This window comes from Mirounga leonina, unplaced genomic scaffold (assembly GCF_011800145.1).
Source record: "Mirounga leonina isolate KUSES-001 unplaced genomic scaffold, KU_Mleo_1.0 Mir_150, whole genome shotgun sequence".
In the NCBI taxonomy this organism is placed as follows: Eukaryota; Metazoa; Chordata; class Mammalia; order Carnivora; family Phocidae; genus Mirounga; species Mirounga leonina.
The window spans coordinates 15,464,555-15,484,257 of NW_023270374.1; the positions used below are offsets into that span (position 1 = coordinate 15,464,555).

Here is a 19,703-nt window from a genome sequence, read left to right on the forward strand (position 1 = left end):
GTTCTATGTTTTTCATAAATGCACTTTATCAAGTGAGGTAATTCCCTTGTATTTCAAGTTTGCTGAGATTTTTTTTTATCAGGAATGGATGTTGGATTTTGTTAATGATTTTTATACATCTATCGAGAATAGAATCTTTTGGCTTGTTAATATATGAATTACAGAGGTGCCTTGGTAGTTCAGTCCAACTCTTGGTTTCAGCTCAGGTCATGATCTCATGGATTGTGGGATTGAGCCTCCCTGTCCAGGGGCTCCTCTCTCAGTGGGGAGTCTGCTTGAAAGAGTCTCTCCCTCTGCCCCTCCTCCCACTCATGCACTCTCTCTCTCTCTGAAAATAAATCTTTGAAAAAAATATGAATTGCATTAATTTTTCTTTTTTTTTTAATATTTTTTTTAGTTTATTTATTTGACAGAGACACAGTGAGAAAGGAAACATAAGCAGGGGGAGTGGGAGAAGGAGGAGCAGGGAGCCTGATGCGGGGATAGATCCCAGGACTCTGGGTTCATGACCTGAGCTGAAGGCAGACGCTTAATGACTGAGACACCCAGGCACCCCTACATTAATTTTTCAAACGTAAACCGACCTTGCTTTTCTGAAATAAATCCTATATGGTCATGATGTATTATCTATTTTATATAGTGTTAGATTCATCTGCTAAATTTTTTATTAGAATTTATCTCTCTTTTTCCTGATCAGTCTTGCTATCAGTTTTATCAATCTTCTTAAGTACCAGATTTATATTTCATCGATTTTTTTCCATTGTTTTTATGCTTTTTATATATTGACTTCTACAGTAATTTTTATTATTTACTTTTTTCTATTTTGGGTTTTCTTCTATTTTGGGTTTAATTTTCTTTACCTACTTTGTTAAGGTGGAAAAGCTGAGGTCATCAATTTGAACTTTCTTATGTATATTTTTTAAGACTTTGTTTATTTATTTGACATAGAGAGCAGCAGAGGGAGAGGGTGAAGCAGACTCCCCGCTGAGCAGAGAGCCCCATGCAGGGCTCCATCCTAGGACCCGAGCCAAAGGCAGCTGCTTAACCAACTGAGCCATCCAGGTGCCCCTTATGTTCTTTTGTAATTTAGTGCTATATAACGTCCCTTAGGTACTATTATAGTGGTATCCCACAAGTTTTTATCTTATATACCACAATTATATATATATATGTATATATATATATAACTTTATATGTATAATTTTATTTACTTCTGAATACTTTCTCATTTCTCTTCTGATTTCTTCTTTGACTTGTGGTTTATTTCGAATTGTATTATTTAGTCTCCAAATACTTGGGAATTTTCCATAGATTTTTCTGTTGTTGTTTTCTAATTCCATTATAGTCAGTTAGCATACTTGGTATGAATCTTTTTTGTATGAGTCATACTTTGTACTGAATCCTTTTAAACTAATTGAAGCTAATTTTATGGCCCAGAATATACTATATCTTGATAAGTGTTCTATGGTTTTGTCAAGAATGTTTATTCTGCTGTTGTTGAAGTGTTCTATAAATGTTAATTAGGTCAAATTGGTTGTTAGTGTTGTTCAAGCCTTACTGAGATGCCTTTATGAAGTTAGCATTGAGTATCTAACAATAATTATAGATTTGTGTATTTCTCCTTGCAGTTCTATCAACTTTTGCTTCATGTATTTTGAAACTGTTTTTAGATGTATAAACATTCAGTATTGTTAGGTCTTGATGAATTTTCCCTTTTATTGTTACAATATGACCAATTTTAATCTTGGTAATATTCTTTGCTCTGAAATCTACTTTTTGTGATATTAATACAGCACTCTAGCTTTCTTTTGATTAGCTTTAGCATATCTGTTTCTATTCTTTACATTTGTTGATCTATAAAATGTGTTTTTTGTGGGCAGCATATAGTTGGATCTTTCTTTTTTATCCAATCTGACATCTCTGCCTTTTAATACAATATATAGACTATTTACATTTAATGTGGTTATTGATATGGTTAAGTGTAAGTCTGATGTCTCCTGCTATTTCTTTATCCCATGTTGTCCCAGGGATTTTTTTTTTTTTGTGGGGGGAAGGGGGTTTCTCAGAATATCTTTATTTCACTTTTAATTGTGTAACATATTTTTTTTTAGATAGAGATTCTAGATTGACATTTTTTCTTTCAGTACTTTAAAGAATTTATTCCACTGTTATCTTGTTCACATAGTTTCTGATGAGAATTATGTCATCCTTATCTTAGTTTTTCTGTACATAAATGTCTTTTTTTCCACTGGCTTCTGCTAAGATTTTCTCTTTATCACTGTGTTTGAGCAGTATAAGTGTGATGTGTCTTGGTGTGGTTTTCTTCACATTTTTTTGTGTTTGGGTTTTATTGACGTTTTTGAATCTATGATGTATAGTTTTTCCCTATCCCTCCCCTCTCCTTCCCTTGTGCTCTCTCATTTCTGGTATTTCCTGCTGAAAACTCTAGCTGCTTTGGTCTGTCTGGTTTCACAGCTCAGGAAGTCTGCTGGTCCTCTCTTGAATTCCCCCTCTCAACTCCCCAGCCTGGAAACTTACTCTTGGTTTTCTGATGTGTAAAAAATCAAAGTGTGTAGAACCAATTGGTAGGGTTGTTTTGAAGAATGAGATTGTATCTATAAAGCACAGAGGTAACAGGTACCCAATAAATATCAATTCTTTTTCTTTTATATAGTATTATATATTGCATATACTTGTCTCAAGAATAATTTTGAGGAATGGCAGTTCACTCAGCACTCCCAAGGCAGCCCACAGGGAAGACTGTTTCTCCTATTCATTCTTCCTTGGCTCTTGGATCCTATAGCATCTTCTCTCACCAGCTTGCTTGCCCCACTATGATTACCTCTATTCTTTCTTCATTCCTCAAAACACTTCTAATCCTAGGGGGAGTATGGCTAGCAGACTTTACTAAAGATTAACAGAAATTATAGCAGACAATGAGAGAGAACTTTAAAGTTAGTTTTTAATATTTTAGACACATCAGACATTCTCAGCCACAGAGGAATTCTCAGGGACTGTGTGCTTGCATTATTGGCCTCAACTTTGTTAGATCTTGTCTTGGGGTTTCTGCTTTCTATGTATGTTTCTGTGTGTGTTTGTGTGTGTGTGTGCATGCATTCCTGTCTTATGTCTCTCTCCCTTTTCTTTCTCTTTGTATCTCTCTCTGTTTTTCTCTTATTGTCCCTCCTGTCTCCCACCCTCATTCTCTATTAGTCTTTATGTCTCTGTTTGTCTCCCCACTTCTCCCCTATTCTCACTGATTTATCCAGTTGCCTACTCACTTCTTCCAAATTCCTTTTACTCTTCCATGGAGGACAAACTAGCTCTCTGCCTTATCCCATCAACACTGTAGGCCTTCTTTTGTATATACACATAGTCAGGATAGTGCTTTTGCGCAACAAAGATCCAAAAATTTCTCCAGGTTTCCATCCTCTCTAATACAAAAAAAGGTGTCATATTGCAAAGTTTTGAGATCAACTTCATAGGCAGGGTGCCCACAGTTGTGTTAAAGGGAGGCCCTCCCCTATTATAACACAAAGTCTAATAGAAGCTTCCTAAATGACTTTACCTTGGTAATTGACTAAAAAATTGTTACAACCAATGTGGGGTCTCTTTAGCACAGTGGTATTCTTCTGAGCAGAAGGTCAGTGTTGGTGAAATAGGTGGGGGAAACTTCCTGAGTTCTTGCTAGTCTTTCAAACAGGTCATTGTGTCAGAAACTAAGATAGGCAATGTTGTGTTCTCTATCTCAACATCCATGTCCATTACCTTTGTAGCATTGATCCCAGTATGTAATTATGTATTTATCTGTTGACTTGATTGCAGACTATCTTCTCTACTAAAATATTACTTCTGTGAGGCCAAAAGATCATGTCTGCTTTATCTACAATTCACTGTCTGGTCCTAAACACAATGTCTGCCCTTTTAAGCACTTGACAGATGTTTATTGTTGAATCTAGAGATTTGTCTGAGAAAGTAGATTCTTTCAGGCACAAAATAAAGCCCACTGAAATATGACCAAAAGGTTACGTTTATTAGCCAGTACCAATGTTGTTAGTAAGAAAGAGAAGATAGTGTCTTTTCCTAATAATTCTGTTTTAAGGTTGTAAATAAGTAGACTGGTAGTCGTTGTTTCTATGAAGCACCATCTCTTCTTAAGAGACCACTACAAAGCTTTGAGCTAACTGGAAGAAAGTGTGTTTAGACTGAGGTCTTACTGTATGGGTGTTGGGGGGATGGTTGGGGGGGATGGAGTGGGAGAAAAAGGACAAAAGACATTGACAGATCAACCCCAGATCAGAGTGCCCCTGGATTCTGTTCAACCTTTGATTAGACAGCTGTGTAGGAGAAGGGAAGTGTGTGGGTATATATGTGCCAAGTGGGATTATCAGATCTGTTGAGAAAATCAGATCTATAAGAGAGCCCACATGAGTTTATTATATCACAAAGACCTGGCAGTAATAATTATACTAGTATAAGCATGGAGGAATATAGATTAAAATGTCAGCAGTGTGTTAGGAGCTGGGATTCTGAGTGATTTTTTTTTCTCTTTTGTGCTTTTATATGTTTTTCCAATTTTTCTACAGTGAACACATGAATAGTAGATAAGGAAAGTTTTATTAAATGTATAACGTTTGCCATTTATATTGGATGCCAATTATTTCACATCATGGAATGCAAATTAAAATCTACCCTGAGAAGTATACAGTGTTATGACTTATCAGGTAATTTGATAGCCTTGAGGCTTGCAGTGTTTCATTGATATTAGAGTACTAAGCTGTTTAAAAATAAATACCTTTAAAAAAATAATAAATACTGTTACTTAAAAAACTTTTAGAAAGGCTTTTCAGTTTCTACAGAGCAGTTATTTTTGCCTGGAGGTTTTATGGCTTTTTGACATGCAACCAGACCTCTAAACCTTATATTTGACCTACTGGATGTATATATTATTTTAATTAACTAATCTGACTCTGGAAAAAATATTTTGATGTCTATTTTTAGTGTAGATAAATTCTGATCTAAAGACTAATAATTGGATTGGAGGCTGTGATTATAAGATGGTGCTATTAGTTTTGACATTGTATATTCACTTCAGGCTCCCTATATTATGTTTTATTATCCATGTTGCAGAATATAAATAAGCATGTTTCATTATTTGCTTGGGGTGTTTCACTAAAGTTGAATGGGTTTTATTTTGGCATACTTTAATGACCCAATCATTTCTCTATCTGCAAAGAATCTGCTTTAAAATTGGTGTATTTAAAAACTAAAATAAAGGGCGTCTGGGTGGCTCAGATGGTTAAGTGTCTGCCTTCGGCACAGGTCATGATCCCAGGGTCCTGGGATCGAGTCCTGCATTGGGCTCCCTGCTCATTGGGAGCCTGCTTCTCCCTCTGCCTCTCTCTCTCTCTCTCTCTCTGTCTCTACTGAATAGGTAAATAAAATCTTAAAAAATAAATAAATAAATAAAATAAAAATCCAGCTAGTTGGTGTCAACTTTTGTATTGCTAGTATAATTTCTACCAACTTTTTCTTGGAAAATTCATTTACCCATTGTATTTGAAATGTCATTCTTCTCTAGTTAGTGTCACTGCTTAGATTTTTAAATGATCAAAATAAGTCACATATCAAAACAAGTCACTCTAGACTTGCAGTGCCCACTATGGGAGCCACTAACCCCAGTGACTACTGAGAACTTGAAATGTGGCTACTCCAAATTGAAATGTGTGATAACCATAAAATACACACTGGATTTCAAAGACTGATTATGAAAAAAATAAGTGAAAATATTTATTAATACATGCTGAAATTATATTTTGACTATATTTAAATAAAATGCATTATTAAAATTAATTTCACCTGTTTCTTTTTACCTTTTTAATGCAGCTGTTAGGAAATTTAAAGTTACATTTGTGACATACATTTGTAGATCACATTATATTTCTATTGGACGGTGCTATTTTAGAGCCTGCTTCTTTACCAAGAAGACAGGTTCTACCAAAATCTGTTGGTAAAATGAATGCCATAGAACTTGGCAAAATGGTATCCAAGTTCTCTGCCATTATGTTAGAGTCCCCTGGAGCTGTTTGAATTGCTTCTTGCTGTATGTTGCAGCACAGGAATTCTCCCTTTTCTGACTTTTAAGGTATGTTTTCAAGAAACTTTTCCTACCAATCATTGACATACATGAATCTCATTTTACATTGGATGAGGCTGAGTTCCTGTACACCAGATAAAGGTTAGCACAGAAAACTAGCTGACAAGAATAGGAATTCAGCAATCAAAAACTCAATGGAATAGACTGTCACTTGCTTGGGCTAACAGTGGTTGTTGGTATCTGCAGTTTAATGTGGATGTACATGTATATTCATTCCAAAGGACTCAGCATACCATGTCGGAACACATCCATGGCATACTTTTTTCAGATTTTAAGAGCTTTTATGTTTATATTTTAAGAGCTTTATGGAGCCTAAAGCACTCTTGAGCATGCCCATGTTTTTACTTTTTTTGTTCTTTTTGTCATGCAAAATGAAATGATGAAATACCTAAATTCAAAACACGGGCTTGGTATTCTTGTGTTTCTCATGTAGCTGAGGTTATATTAAAAAGTAGAGGTTTCCATAAGAGAAGTGTGTCTTAATTTTTTTCTGAAAACATAGCAGAATAGTAGTTATAAATTGAAGCATCTTTTTTCTGTTGATTTTATTGATAGAAACTGCCATTTAGTTTTAAAATAGTAAGTATAAAAGGATTAAATTGTACTACTTTTCATTAGTGATATAATTAATTGCTCTTGTGTATTTTATTTTATTAATTTTTTTGGAACTATGGCTCTTTATTTTCATGTGGACAGTTCAAAGGAAGTCATCAGTAGCTTTTATTTAATGTAAAAAGAAAAAAAATTGGGGGGTTTAAAGAAAAGCATCAGTAGGAGCCTGGTTGAAGGATTCGTATTTTTAGAAGGGAAATACAGTGCAGTTATCTCTAGAGAGCAGTTTTTAAAGAAGTTTGGGGAGGTTAAGTTTTAAAGCTAGCTTGGGGGTCTTATTTCCCAGGTTTAAAGTAACTTGGGGGTGGTGTCACAGTGCTAAGTATAGGGTGATAGGACAGTGGCCACTGCCCAGGGCCTTGGAACGGATCTTGCTGTCACACAATGCAGGTAACAGAGAGTGAGACAACAAAAAGTAATCAAGGCGCCAACCGACATTTTTGGATCGAGCATTCATCATGTAGGTCCAAAAGGTTTAGGCATAGGCCGTGTTGGGGTAGAGGTGCCGGAAACTGTCAGCCAGTGGCGCCACCTATAGTAATTCCCCAAAGCCTTGACGCTCTTGTGGAGTGAAGCCAGCATTCTTTTTGTTTCCCTTGGGGTTGCGAAGGTCGATTTCTTCATGAGCCACGTGGAAGTCCCCACGTAGCACAAGGGGCTTGCGGGAAGCCAAACCCTTCAGGAACTTGCGAAAGGCTTCATCCCAGCGCTGCCAGTACTCCAAGCGTACCAGACCTCGGCCTGCATTAGGTACATAGGCTACAGATTCAGCCACAGTCACTCGGCCTTCCTGATCATGTTCCTCCTCACCAATGCCATAGGAGACTTGGAGGGGGCACTGGCCGGAGAGCAGGCCCACGCCCCGTACCCCTCCTTGTCTGAAGGAGCTGACCAGTACTGGTGGGACAGTCCAGGTAACTCTTGAAGTTCAGCTGGTGGTTTGTTCTCTGAACATTTGGTCTCTTGGAGGCAGAGGCTATCTGGGGCTTCTTGCTTTACTCAATCTATACCTTTCTTCTTTTTTTTTTTAAGATTTTATTTATTTATTTGACAGAGAGATACAGTGAGAGAGGGAGCACAAGCAGGGGGAGTGGGAGAGGGAGAAGCAGGCTTCCCGCGGAGCAGGGAGCCCGATGCGGGGCTCGATCCCAGGACCCTGGGATCATGACCTGAGCTGAAGGCAGACGCTTAACGACTGAGCCACCCAGGCGCCCCTAAACCTTTCTTCTTAATCCAGGCCTGAAGCCCATCCACATTCCAGGAGCAGATCTTGAGGGTGGCCGATTAACCATTGGGCGAGGTTTTCTGATCTGGGGGGTCCTCATATAGGACTGGCCCCTCTCCTGCCTCTCTTTCGTTTTTCTTTGTTCCCACCTTACTCTTCATGGCTTCTGGCTCAGTCTTGGGTTCTTCCCGATCTTCTGCCACAGCTCCCTTTTTCCCACGCTTCGGCATCACTGTAACGAACGCCCTCCTGAACTCGTACCACATCGTCCACCGAAGCAGTATTTTTACCGCATTGCATGCTTGGGTCTCAGCCTGGCTCCTCCTTACCCGAGCACAAAGATTTGTGCACGCTGTGCCCCACGTGGGTAACTGGAGTTGCTCTTGTGTATTTTAATTGATAGATTGTCACTTCTTGTATATTTTAAAGATTTGCTTTTTTTTTTTTTAAGATTATTTGTTAGAGAGTGCATGAGTGTGTGTGTGGGGGGGAGGGGCAGATGGAGAAGAAAAAGCAAATTCCCTGCCAAGCAGGGAGCCCAATGTGGGGCTCTATCTCAGGACCCCACAATCTTGACCTGAGCCAAAGGTAGGCACTTAACTGACTGAGCCACCCCGGTGCCCCTATTTATTTATTTTAGAAAGAGAGCAAGCAAGAGAGACAGAACATGAGCAATGGGAAGGGAGACAATCTCCAGCAGACTCTGCACTGAGCATGGAGCCTGACATAGGGCTGGATCCCAGGACCTGATATCATGACCTGAGTTGGACAGTTAACTGACTGAGCCACCCAGGTGTCCCACTTCTTGTACATATATTTTTTTATTTTTAAAGATTTTATTTATTTGACAGAGAGAGACAAGCGAGAGAGGGAACACAAGCAGGGGGAGTGGGAGAGGGAGACGCAGGCTTCCTGCCGAGCAGGGAACCTGATGTGGGGCTCGATCCCAGGATCCTGAGATCATGACCTGAGCCAAAGGCAGACACTTAACAGCTGAGCCACCTAGGCGCCCCTTCTTGTATATTTTAAATAATCACTATGTTAACAATTATTTTAAGTCTGCTATGATTTATGCATAGCTAATTATTTTACATGTACACTTTTATGACTATTAGGACAATGTGGTTAGCATTTGAAATTTGGAATTCTTTTGATATATAGTCCTATGTAGATATGTTAAAGGGAATGGTGGCGTGGATTTTCACATTTTTTTTTGTAGTAATATTTGAAGGTAGATTTATACTGCTCTTTTCCAAGAGAAGTGTTTTCTCTCTAAAGGGATTTCACTGAACTGCAGTAGCACTTGACAACATAGGGAGGCTGGCATGAATTTAGTAAGTTTTAAATGCTCTTAAAACAGTATCATTTCTGTTATTTCTTTTGTTTCCCATGGGTATTTTCACTGTCATCCTGAGCCACAGGCTGCCAGCTCAGGTGATTTGGGTATGGTATGAGTTTTATGAAGCAAAATATACAATTATCCTCAAATATGCTCCCTTAAAAATATCCACTAAATTAAGTGAGCCTCAGAGTACAAAGTGAGACCAAAAGATTCTCTTTCTTCCTCTTTTTCAAAAATGTGGCTATAGAGTAGAAGTCACACATGCAAGTGCCATGAGGGGAGGTAGGTAACATAAATGGATGACACATGATGCATGGGGATTATAGAAAAGTAGACATCTCATGCCCTTTATCTATCAGTTAGGAATTCTATTTGGTGGCAGGAAAGACAGACTGAAAATAAAAGTGGTTTAGTCAAGGTGGCTTTTCTCTCTTATAAAAGTACTGGGGCACCTGGCTGGTTCAGTCCATAGAGCATGTAACTCTTGATCTTGGCATCGTTGAGTTCAAGCCCCGCATTGGGGGTAGAATTTACTTTAAAAAAAAATGACCTCAGGCAAAAAGTCTCAGGTCACAGTGGTAACTTCATGGTTATCAGAGATGGAGGTTTTATATCAGGCCACTATCACCAGATAGCAGACTATCCTAAACTCAATGTCATAAAACAAGAGTGTACTCTTGCTTATAAGTCTACAGATTAACTGGGAGAATTTTCTAGTCTTGGTTTCACCTGTATCTGCAGTCAACATTGGGTTCAGTAAGTAGCTCTGTTCATCTTGACTTGGTATTCTCCTATATTTGGGGGCCTGGTTTTAGAATGTCCTCAACTAGGACAAATGGGTCCCACCCTACATGATCTCTCACTATTCTCTAGCACAGGATATTTCACATATCAGTGGAAGGTTTCTAAGAGAGAGTAGAACCACTCAGGGCCTGTTGAGGTCTAGGTTCAGAACTGATTCTCTGACACTTCTGCCACATTCTCTTGATCAAATCAGGTCATAAGGCCAGCCCAGGTTAAATGAGTTGGGAAACAGGTTCTACTTCTTGATGGGAGATATTGCAAAGGGTTTGAATATGAGGATGCTTGAAAAATTAGGCCATAATAAATCTACCAGAAACTTCTGTCTTTGAGCTCTACCTGAAGTGGAGATGGATCCATGACTGCTCTTTTCACCTCATGGTCTAGTGCAGCTACTGAACTTTGAGCCATCACATTAATTTTCCAGGCAAGAGGCAGTAGAAAGAAGGGCAAATAGGGCCCTTCAGGCCCTATTCTAATGAGTGTTCCTTAAAGTCTCACTGGAGCACTTGTGCTTATATGTCATTGCCCAGCCCTGGCTATCATAGAGATTAGGAAATACAGTCTTTTTTTTTTTTTTTTTTTCCAAATCTCATGCCATTTTCCTAGGCTAAGTGTATTTTATTTTATTTAAAAAAAAATTATTGTTATGTTAATCACCATATATTACATCATTAGTTTTTGATGTAGTGTTCCATGATTCATTGTTTGTGCATAACACCCAGTGCTCCATGCAGAATGTGCCCTCTTTAATACCCATCACCAGGCTAACCCATCCTCCCATGCTCCTCCCCGCCAGAACCCTCAGTTTGTTTTTCAGAGTCTATAGTCTCTCATGGTTCGTCTCCCCCTCCGATTCCCCCCTTCATTCTTCCCTTCCTGCTATCTTCTTTTTTTTTTTTCTTAACATATATTGCATTATTTGTTTCAGAGGTACAGATCTGTGATTCAACAGTCTTGCACAATTCACAGCACTCACCACAGCACGTACTCTCCCCAGTGTCTATCACCCAGCCACCCCATCCCTCCCACCCCCCACCACTCCAGCAACCCTCAGTTTGTTTCCTGAGATTAAGAATTCCTCATATCAGTGAGGTCATATGATACATGTTTTTCTCTGATTGACTTATTTCACTCAGCATAACACCCTCCAGTTCCATCCAGGTCGTTGCAAATGGCAAGATCTCATTCCTTTTGATGGCTGCATAATATTCCATTGTATATCTATACCACATCTTCTTTATCCATTCATCTGTTGATGGACATCTTGGCTCTTTCCACAGTTTGGCTATTGTGGACATTGCTGCTATAAACATCAGGGTGCGCATACCCCTTCGGATCCCTACATTTGAGGAAATACAGTCTTTAACTGACACCTTGTGTCAAACAAAATTAGGGTTCTGATGTTATGGGAGCCAATAGTGAGTCAATAACCAGCAGTATCTGACACATTAACCATAGGTCCCAACTTTCATTTTACTTTGTTGGACAATGTTATGAAATGTCTTGGCTTTAAAAAACAAACAAACAAAAAACTCAGATTTTTTTGTGAAATTTCCTGAATTTTGTATGTTAGCACTTAATTTGAATACTTTTAAATTATTTTAAACTTTTAGATCTACAGAGAGGTTGCAAGGATAATACAGAGAGTTTCTGTATACTTTTCATCCCTAATGTTAACATTTTACATAACTGTTGTACAATTCCCAAAAATAGGAATTTAAAAATGTTATAAAGCTATCAGCCAGGAGTTAGCAAGCTTTTTCTGTAAAGGGCCAGACAGTAATTATTTTAGGTATCTGCCACTACTACTTAACTCTGCCACTGTAGCAGAAAAAACAGACTACGTGAACATATGAGAGTATCTGTGTTCCAATAAAACTTTATTTACAGAAGCAGGTGGCAGAACAGATTTGGCTCATGGCCTGTAATTTGCCAACTTCTGCTATAAACTAAGCCTACAAACCTTATTTGATTTCATCAATTTTCCCATTAATATCCTTTTTCTGTTCGATCCAAGATCCCAAATTATATTTAGTTGTCATCTTTTGTGTCCTCCAAGCTAAGACAGTTGTTCATTCCTTCCTTTGATGAACTTGACACTTGAAGTATCCTAGTCAGTTATTTTGTAGTATGTCTCTCAATTTGGATTTCTGTGATGGCTTCTCATGATTAGATTGAGGTATGCACAAATGCAGGTGTGTGTATATGCATGGGTTGGTATACATGCATAATTTCCTAGCTCTGTCCATGGAGAGAGCCTAAAGTCAATGACTCCTCAGGAACAAAGAGCATACCTAGCACCCAGATCTTGATTTCTTAACACTATTTTCCAATAAAAGGAACCAGGACTCTGCAAAAGTAATTGATTCCATGCCTGGGGCAGGGAAAATATAAGAACTTCCCAGAATATTTGTGTTATCAAAAAGTAAGGTAACACTCTCAAAAGAACAAGAGCACGTCAACAGGATACATGACCAAACTGACAGCGTTCCAATTAGACAAAACTGGGATAATTTAAGCAACCAAATATATAATGAGACTTTTGGATTGTACCCTGTAGAAAAAAATATATATCCCTAATTACATGCAGATATAAATAGTTGAATACATATACATGGAGTGAAGGGACAGTTAGTTCTCCTTTAGGGAAGAATTCCAGTTAAATAAATGGAATTAAATGACTTCCAATGAAAGAGAAGAAAGAACATTACCATAAGGCAAATACCATAGTAATCATTGTTGCAGACACAATCCACTGATGGATGCTAAAGTTAATGGGCTGAAGTTTGGGGAGAACAGGATATTTGCCTAGTTACCAAGTATCTATCCCCTCAAGGTATTTACTAACTACAGAGGGGGACAAATAGTAACCTTTTACCACATGGCAGAGACCACCTTAACCAAATGATCAAAAATCCTTATGCTTTTTTTTCCTTTCAGCCATATAATCAAAGATCTACTCATATTTTTCTCTGCTTAAAAAAAATTCCTGGGGCACCTGGGTGGCTCAGTCATTAAGCATCTGCCTTCAGCTCAGGTCATGATCCCAGGACCCTGGGATCGAGCCCCACATCAGGCTCCCTGCTCTGCGGGAAGCCTGCTTCTCCCTCCCCTGCTCCCCCTGCTTGTGTTCCCGCTCTTGCTTGTCTCTCTCTGTCAAATAAATAAAATCATAAAAGAAATAAAAGTTCCTATACTCCACTTTGTCATGCATTTGATTAATTTTTGTTTCACTTAGAATCAGTTACCCTTATCAGGATTTCAATTTATTGACACACACCGCTCAGCTGAAGATGAATTCCAGAAGTGAAACTGCTGCATGTAGTTTCATGCACACACAAAGCTACTGCATTCATTCATTCATTCATTCATTCATTCATTCATTCATTCATTTATTATGTTAATCACCATACATCATTAGTTTTTTTTTTTTTTAAGATTTTATTTATTCATTTGACAGAGAGAGAGACACAGCGAGAGAGGGAACACAAGCAGGGGGAGTGGGAGAGGGAGAAGCAGGCTTCCCGCAGAGCAGGGAGCCCGATGCGGGGCTCGATCCCAGGACCTGGAATCATGACCTGAGCCGAAGGCAGACGCTTAACGACTGAGCCACCCAGGCGCCCCCATCATTAGTTTTTGATGTAGTGTTCCATGATTCATTGTTTGTGAAAGCTACTGCTTTTTAACTGTGACATTTCTAATTGAATTGAACTGTTAGTCATGCTTTGTATATACGTTTTCGTTAACTTTTTAAATTTAAACTTTGAGCAATCATATTAAGGAAAAGTAGCCGACGGCCTAGCAAACAAGATCCATAAATCTAAAGATCCATGAGTTTCGAAGGAGTGCCAGTGGATACTAAATTAAGTAGGAATGTGAATACTTAGAATGAAATAATCCATAACAAATTACAAAGCTAAAAAGCTAACAATGGAAACATCACAAAATCAGAAAAGCAGTGTATTTCCATTAGTAGACTTCCCACTCTACCTCTGTGATACCTTGACTCATATATATTTTGCCTGAAAATGCTTTGATTATCTCTTTACCTTTAAATATAAAAATTATTTCGAGGGGTGCCTCGGTGGCTCAGTCGGTTAAGCATCTGCCTTTGGTTTAGGTCTTGATCCTAGGGTCCTGGGATTGAACCCTGCATTGGGCTCCCTGCTTAGCAGGGAGTCTGCTTGTCCTCTCCCTCTGCCCACCCCCCATGCTTTCTCTCTCTCAAATAAATAAATAAAATCTTTAAAATATAAATACATATAAAAATTATTTTAAGGGGTGCTTGGGTGGCTCAGTCGGTTAAGTGTCTGCCTTCTATCAGGTCATGATCCCAGGGTCCTGGGATGGAGTCCCACATCAGGCTCCCTGCTCAGCGGGGAGTCTGCTTCTCCCTCTGCCCTTTCCCCTGCTTGTGCTCGCTCTCTCTCTAAAAAAAAAAGGAAAGAAAATTTTGAATATCTTTTTATAGTGTAAATAGAAACATAATGCAGCCCTTCTGTTAAGAAGTCTGACTGAGATTTATTTTATATAAATACACTTTAGAAAAGTTTATTTTGGCTTTACAGCTTATCAGTAATGACATGTAAACTTTTTAATTATCAAATTTTGGAAAATCTTTATCACATATTTTGAATACAGGAGGCCTAAGATTCCAGTGCATTTGACGTTTGCTTTGCAATGACTAATCTTAAATACTCTTTGATGAATTGCATCACCACTTACTCATCAGTGTCTTCCTTGTTGTGACTGTGATGGGTTTTAAGTTCTCTTCATAATCTTCATTTGTGTCAAATCAGGAAGAATTTCAATATTTTCCAGTATTCATATGATTTGCTCCTCTTCATTAATTGAATTATCAAACAAGAACCAATCTGTTACTTTTCTTCACAATTTTCCTTCTAATAAATGCTTTCGGAGTGGTCTGAAAATTTTTTGGTACCAGAGGCTTCTTCTATGTCAGAATGATTTTTGTTGACTTATCGTTTTGTTTGTCTCGTATTCTCTTAATTTTTTTCTTTTTTGTTTTTAATTTTTTTTTTATTTTACTTTTTTAAATTAACAATGTATAATTTGTTTCAGAGGTACAGGTCTATGATTCATCAGTCTTATACACAATTCATATTGCTCACCATAGTACATACCCTCCCCAATGTCCATCACCCCAGCCATCCCATCCCTCCCATCCCCCTCCACTCCAGCAACCCTCAGTTTGTTTCCTGAGATTAAGAGTCTCTTATGGCTTGCCTCCCTCTCTGGTTTCGTCTTGTTTCATTTTTCCCTCCCTTCCCCTATGATCCTCTGTCTTGTTTCTCAAATTCCTCATGTCAGTGAGATCATATGATACTTGTCTTTCTCTGATTGACTTATTTCACTTAGCATAATACCCTCTAGTTCCATCCTGGTCATTGCAAATGGCAAGATTTCAATTTTTTTGATGGCTGCATAATATTCCATTGTATATATATACCACATCTTCTTTATCCATTCATCTGTTGATGGACATCTAGGCTCTTTCCATAGTTTGGCTATTGTGGACATTGTTGCTATAAACATTGGGGTGCATGTGCCCCTCTGGATCACTACATTTGTATCTTTGGGGTAAATATCTTGTAGTGCAATTGCTGGGTTGTAGGGTAGCTCTATTTTCAACTTTTTGAAGAACCTCCATACTATATTCCAGAGTGGCTGCACCAGCTTGCATTCCCACCAACAGTGTAGGAGGGTTCCCCTTTCTCTGCATCCCTGCCAACATCTGTCATTTCCTGACTTGTTAATTTTAGCCATTCTGACTGGTGTGAGGTGGTATCTCATTGAGGTTTTGATTTGTATTTCCCTGAAGCCGAGTGATGTGGAGCACTTTTTCATGTGTCTGTTGGCCATTTGGATGTCATCTTTGCAGAAATGTCTATTCATGTCTTCTGTCCATTTCTTGATTGGATTATTCTTTGGGTGTTGAGTTTGATGAGTTCTTTATAGATTTTGAATACTAGCCCTTTATCTGATATGTCATTTGCAAATATCTTCTCCCATTCTGTGGGTCATCTTTCGGTTTTGTTGACTGTTTCCTTTCCTGTGCAAAAGCTTTTTATGTTGATGAAGTCCCAGTAGTTCATTTTTGCCCTTGCTTCCCTTGCCTTCGGTGATGTTTCTAGAAAGAAGTTCCAAAAGACTCCACCCCAAAACTGCTAGAACTCATACAGGAATTCAGTAAAATGGCAGGATATAAATCAATGCACAGAAATCAGTTGCATTTCTATATACCAACAACAAGACAGAAGAAAGAGAAATTAAGGAGTCAATCCCATTTACAATTGCACCCAAAACCATAAGATAACTGGGAATAAATCTAACCAAAGAGGCAAAGAGTCTGTACTCAGAAAACTATAGAATACTGATGAAAGAAATTGAAGAAGACACAAAGAAATGGAAAAACATTTCATGCTCATGGATTGGAAGAACAAATATTGTGAAAATGTCTATGCTACCTAGAGCAATCTACACATTTAATGTAATCCCTATCAAAATACCATCCACTTTTTTCAAAGAAATGGAACAAATCATCCTAAAATTTGTATGGAACCAGAAAAGACTCTGAATAACCAGAGGAATGTTGAAAAAGAAAAGCAAAGCTGGTGGCATCACAATTCTGGACTTTAAGCTCTATTACAAAGCTGTAATCATCAAGACAGTACGGTACTGGTACAAAAACAGACACATAGATCAATGGAACAGAATAGAGAGCCCAGAAATGGACCCTCAACTCTATGGTCAACTAATCTTCAACAAAGCAGGAAAGAATGTCCAATGGAAAAAAGACAGTCTCTTCAACAAATGGTATTGGGAATATTGGAGAGCCACATGCAGAAGAATGAACCTGAACCATTTCCTTATACCACACACAAAAATAGACTCAAAATGGATGAAAGACCTCAATGTGAGACAGGAATCCATCAAAATCCTAGAGGAGAACACACGCAGCAACCTCTTCAATCTCTTAATTTTTTTCTTAGTTTTTCCTCCATTCTTTAATAGATATAAAGATGATATAAAAATGTACCTTTCTTGGGGCACCTGGGTGGCTCAGTCGGTGAAGTGCTGCCTTCGGCTCAGGTCATGATCCCAGGGTCCTGGGATTGAGCACCACATTGGGCTCCCTGCTCGGTGGAGAGCCTGCTTCTCCCTCTCCCTCTGTCTGCTGCTCTGCCTACTTGTGCTCTCTCTTTATCTCTGTTAAATAAATAAATAAAAATTAAAAAAATAATTTAAAAAAATGTACCTTTCTTACATGATCAAAGCAGGGAGTTTTAATGTCTCACTTGTTTTCACAAAACTTACAAAACAACTTACTAGATTGCAGTTAGATGGTACGTTCAAACCTTATCAACTTTGTAAACAAAGATGTTGTGAATCTTTGAAAATACATTTTAACCTAGGAAGTGTTGTTCCCATGTCTCAGAGCTTAAGAAGCTTTAGAAAAGGCAGACTTCTTCCACGCACATACATCCACAGCTGCAGGGAACACTCACACTGCAATGTGCTCCCCAGGCCTGCATCTCTGTGCTGTGATGCTGGGTCAGTCAGTACCTGGAGGTGTTGTAGAATTCCTGAAAGCCATTGCTACATTGGGGTGACCAACAAAACTGATGTAATGGAAATTTACTGCAAAACACATAAATAGAGCCCACTCATCACAAACCAAATGCAACCTCAGCTCAAGTTCTCCCTTAGCTAGAGCCCCAGAATAACCATCACCACCCCAACTCCATGCAACACATAGAGAAGTGTGATGTAGGAAGTTGGAGTGTAAAGAGACAGCTGTCTTAACCAGTTACTGTTAAAGTATCTTACTTTTGCATGTTTTGTGAAAATACAACCATGTGAACATATTGCTAGGGTCCGTTTCAAGTTCTTGATGTCCATAAACAAGTGAATGGCCTTGAGCCTTTGGCTTCATGATACATCTGTCCCTGTTCCTTATTGTGCAGGAAAGGTATTAGAAGCCAAGTCAATGAGGGTATTGATGACAAATCAGTTGAGTGTTGGCAATCTGAAGAAATCCAGAAATGCACTAAAATCTTACACTTGAGAGAAATGTCTTGAATTTAACAATAATCCTTAAAATATATTCCAGTATTAAAAAACTTGATAAACTTTCCTAAACTGTAGTTTTTTAAAAACTTAATTTCAGTCACCCAGGCTGGGCCTTTCTTGGAATGGGCCCATACAAGTGAGGGAGACTGGATTTTATGATTCGTTCATTATTTATGATTCAGTTTTTGTTACTGATTTTCTACCACATTCTATTTGCAACCCACAAGCAGATTAAAATATAAGAACAGCCTCTTTGGATTGGCTGAGATGAGGTGTATTTCTCATATTTGGGTACTCCTCTGTCAGCCATATATTGTCATGAAAATGCTGTATAACAACCAGCCACATGGGGCGCCTGGGTGGCTCAGTCCTTAAGTGTCTGCCTTTGGGCTCAGGTCATGATCCCAGGGTCCTGGGATTGAGCCCAGCCTGCTTCTCCCTCTCCCACTCCCACTGCCCCTGCTTGTGTTCCCTCTCTCTCTGTGTCTCTCTCTGTCAAATAAATAAAATCTTAAAAAAAAAAACAACAACCAGCCACACAATTATTTATATATCTATTAAGTTCACAGCTCTGCAGGGTTCAGTTGATCTAAGCTACGCTTGCTTATATATCTTGGGTCAACTGTAGGTTGACCTGATGGCTCTATTAGTAGTTAGATGGACTTGTATATATTTACCAGGGGGCTGTTAACTTGTCTAGGAGGGCTTTGGCTGGGGTGATCAGGGCCATACTGTTCCTCTCCTTGTGTCTCTCTTTCTGCATCCAGCTATCCTGGACATGTTTTCATGGTAATGGCAGACATGCAAGAAAAGTCAGAAATACATAAGTCATTAAAAATACAGGAAAACTGTTAATGTCCCATTGGCCAAATCAAGTCACAGAGCCAAACCAGGGAGAGAGGGACCTAAAATGTTACTTAGTGAAAAGCATGCATACAGTGAAAGATAACAAATTTGGGCCATCTTTTGCAATGAAATCTCTTATGTTTTAAACTAAACACCTGATTTTCTTGAACCACACATAGCTACCATCTGAATGTTTATGTCCTCTACACAAGGTATGTATTGAAATACATAGGACTTTGGGAAGGCGACTCGGCTGTGAGAGTGGAGCCCTCATGAGTGGCAGTAGTGTGATTGAAGAAGAGATCCCATGGAGCTCTCAGCCCCTTCTACCATGTGAAAATGCAACCCAGAAGAGAGTCATCACCCAGCCATGCTGCCCTCCTGACCTCAGACTTCCAGCCTCTACAACTGTGAGAAATAAATTGCTGTTGTTTCTAAGCCACCCAGGCTATGGTATTTTTGTTACAGCAGCTCAAATGGACAACAGCACAATTTAAATCTCCTCTCCAAATGCCCCCCAGCTCAGTAAGTGGCACTGCTGTCCACCTGGCTCAGGGTGAAGTACATTCTCTGGTACCATAGCCAACCCATCAAAGGGTCATGTGGACTTTCAAAATATATCT

The 19,703-nt window shown here is 38.7% G+C and overlaps 1 protein-coding gene and 1 pseudogene across 1 annotated transcript in view; one reads left to right on the forward strand and one right to left on the reverse strand.

Moving 5' to 3' along the window:
* The window catches only part of PAK5 (p21 (RAC1) activated kinase 5), a 296,558-nt gene that overhangs the window by 98,496 nt on the left and 178,359 nt on the right, over positions 1-19,703 (forward strand). The window lies entirely within an intron of this gene.
* Positions 7,031-8,224, reverse strand: LOC118011243 (annotated as a pseudogene).